Below are 3,717 nucleotides of genomic sequence, written 5' to 3' on the forward strand. Positions count from 1 at the left end.
GCCCAGGCTGCCCAGAGCCACATCCAGCCTGGCTCTGAATGCTTCTAGGGGCATCCACAACCTCCTTGGGCAACCTGTTCCAGTGCATCACCACCCTCTGAGTGAAAAACTTCCTCCAAATACGTAACCTAAACATCTCGTCTTAGTTTAAACCCATTCCCCCCTTGTCCTATCACTATCAACCCATGTAAGCAGTAATTCCTTCTCCTGTTTATACGCTCCCTTCAAATGCTGGAAGGCCACAATGAGGTTTCCCTGGAGCCTTCTCTTCTCCAAGCTAAACAAGCCCAGTTCCCTCAATCTTTCTTCATAGGAGAGGTGCTCCAGCCCTCTGATCATCTCAGTGCCCTCCTCTGGACCAGTTCCAAGAGCTCTGTGTCCTTCTTGTGCTGGGAGCCCCAGACCTGGATGCAGAACTCCAGAGGGGCCTCATAAGAGCCAAGCATAAGGGGACAATCACCTCCCTCTCCCTCTCTCATCCCTAGAGGCTTTCAAGAAAAGGGTAGATGCAGCCCTGAGGGACATGGCTTAGTGGGCATGGTGGTGACGGGTTGATGGTTGGACTAGACGATTTCAGTGGTATTTCTAATCATAAGTGATTTTGTGAATTATAATAAATTTGAAAATTCAGAAGTAAATTACTTGTGCTCAGGTTAGTGTTAACTAAAAACCAACTTCACTTAATGCGCTATCAAAAACAGTATTAACATAGATGTTCTCAAAGTTAAGCAGGGCACTGAGAACATTAGTATCTTGCATGCCTTAGCACTAAGTTTTCTGTTAATACAATGAATTACCTATAAAAGTCGCTGCTAACCTTCCCTACTAACGAAGTAAAAAATGAGATGAAGATTAATACTGTCATTTAAACTTAGAGGAGCTTGGTGAGCTCTGTTGCAAAACAATTTTTGAAATGCTTTTACTAATCAAGTTAAAACATACAAACAAATAATAAAAGTGACAGTAGCTATAGTATAAAAACACACTTTTTTCGTCAATCTTTTGTCTTTGGTAACTTTCATAAAACTTTCTTCAACTTTCACTTTTTATCTATATCCCTTTAAAATTTTTTCTTTTGTGGATTTCAGAAATACAGTTCATGGCATGAGCACCTTCATACTAGCTGTTCCTAGAACTTCCATTGAGTAGTCCTTCACCTGAAAGAAAGAAGTCACACAAGAAGTTTGGCATAAAAGTAACCCCTCATAAGGGAAATAACCTTTGTAGTTCTTCAGAAAAAGGGACTTGATTCTCTTAGAAGTTGAAGAATAGAGTCTGGTGTCAAGAAGATATTCCTCATATCTAGGGCTCAGCTCTTGTTTCTCAGAATCCTGCTATCAAACTGTCCTTCAAGTCACTGGCTGCTGTGTTCATGAAGAAACAACTTCACAGTTCTGACAAGAAGGTTATTTATGCTCTTCTAGGATATGAGAGATGAGCATGATTATGATACAAAGTAAGAATGGACTTGAACAGCATTTTCAAAAAAGCTGAAAGGAAATACTAATAGTGCAAGGTCTGTGATTCTGCAAATTCAACATATCTTTGTCAGCTGATGATAAAATGTGTAGTCAAATATAACTTTAAAAAAACAAACACAAAAAACAGATATTTGTTGACCTAGAATCCAAGGAACAAGAACCCAAGTTTTTTCGTAGCAATAATCTACGATGAGATTCTACCCTCAGATGATTACAGAATGATGTCCTTTCATGCTGCTCATAAAGTTCTTCTGTAATAAAAAAAAAAAATACTTGTATACTTTACAACAGACATGTTTAAATGAAGTTCCTTATCAGTAAGAACAGTCATCAACTGCAGACGCAAGGGGTCAGAAGTAAACAGTAAGAAAATCACACTAAGTCATGCTCAATTATCCAAGTTTGTCTTCCTTTCGAGGCAGTTCTTTTACTGGAGATATACAAAGTACTTAAGTTAGTAACTTGCAGTAAATCATAATATAACATACTCCCAACTTCTCTTCATCTATACAGTCTTGAAGATGAGTAACGATGACCAAGCTGTTCAGAAATTGTTCAAGGATCACAACTCATATTTTCAGCAATTTCTTTGGTCTAATATGCGTCAGCTTTCCTTAATTTCATACCATTTATCAATTTATCAGTGGTTCAAATTATCAAATAGATGTTTATACAACAATTATTCAAATGCAAAACAAATGCCTAAATAACAATTTTGTAAGGTCTTTTTTTTTTTTTAAATTAAAAGAGAAGAAGAATTCATACACAAGAGTCTGCAAAGGAGAAAGAAGGTACACACCTTTCATGCCTTTAAGGGAGAATTAGCACAAGAATACACTTAAGAGCATTAAACTACAGTACTCTATCTGAAAGAGAGTTGAATATTAATAAAATTCTTGTGGGACTATTACTATGATAAAAGAGTAAGACAACCATTTTTAAGAAACTTACATTTATCCTTACCTCTAAACACAGAGCCATTAAAGATAGTTCAATCAGACAGTAAGTGCCAACTTCCATGAATAGGTCTTCTTTAAAAAAATGAGTTTTTAAAAACATTGCTTAACAGCAGCAGGTCTGAGGCAAATTGTTCTATAAGAAGTTTGATATATTTTTCCAGAATGGATTTCAAAAGAAACAAGGAAACAATTTGCAAGTTCTTCTAAATTTGGGCCTGTTAGAGCAGTGCTGGTCACAATTGCTTTCTGGATTGTACACTTCTACCAACAAGGCTCAAAGCATAGTCTCTGTTCAGAAAATATCATGAATCTTACGTTGAAAAGATGAATGACTAGGTTTCTATGTATTGGAAAAAAAAAAACCAATGGACAGGTCTCATAAAATGACACCAAACTTCAAGAAGGCATTAAAGAGTTACAGAGTAGGTCAGTTTCTATGAAATGCCTCCTTTGCCAAGAGCTTAAGCAGTGACTCCAGGTTCTCTGAATCGGCCCTGGAAAGCTACAATGGCTCAGCTACAGCTGATAAATCCTTTTCACTGAAGTTTTAAATTCATCTACAGAAAAAAAACACAACAGCGCTGAAGCAAAAGGAAGGCATTAGTTTGGACATAAAGAATGTTTCAACTCATCTGGCTTCAGGAGACAGGTACAAAAAATTAACATACCAGTTTCCATTTCAGACCCAATCATTTCTGCATCTATAATCTGAAATTGTAAAAGAAACCTGTGCAAAACTGGAAAATGTACCTTCCAGGTTCCTGATAAACAAGACAGATACAAGAACATATGCATATAGGAATAATACTGAAATGCTGATTTAACCTGCTCTACAGATTTTGTATGCTATTTAACAAAGGCAGGCAGAAGAGAAGCTTGGACGCAGTCTCAAGAAACTGCATGAAAACAAACCAAGAAAACTTCCACAAACCAAGACTCCTTCCCCCACACACTTCTGTAGGAATGACTTGAATTAAAACACTGCATTTGTGATTGTGGGGTTTTTTTGTTTCTTCTTGTTGTTGTTTTTTCCCCCGGGTACTTTCCCAGAATACTCCTTTATACTTAGTTAGTATTAAAATTTGTTAAAAACAACAGATACTACAGGAACTTATCTCACACCACTGCCAGCTGATAATGAGATTTTTTTTTTGAAACCATTTATGGTTCTGGATGCCTAGAAACCTATCAAGAGGTCTTGCTTGTATAAAACAGAGAATCAGTTTGTTTGGAAACTGTCTCTTTGGTGCTAAGAATAAAAAATAAAATTTAAAAAA

This window comes from Meleagris gallopavo, chromosome 10 (assembly GCF_000146605.3).
Source record: "Meleagris gallopavo isolate NT-WF06-2002-E0010 breed Aviagen turkey brand Nicholas breeding stock chromosome 10, Turkey_5.1, whole genome shotgun sequence".
NCBI lineage: Eukaryota > Metazoa > Chordata > Aves > Galliformes > Phasianidae > Meleagris > Meleagris gallopavo.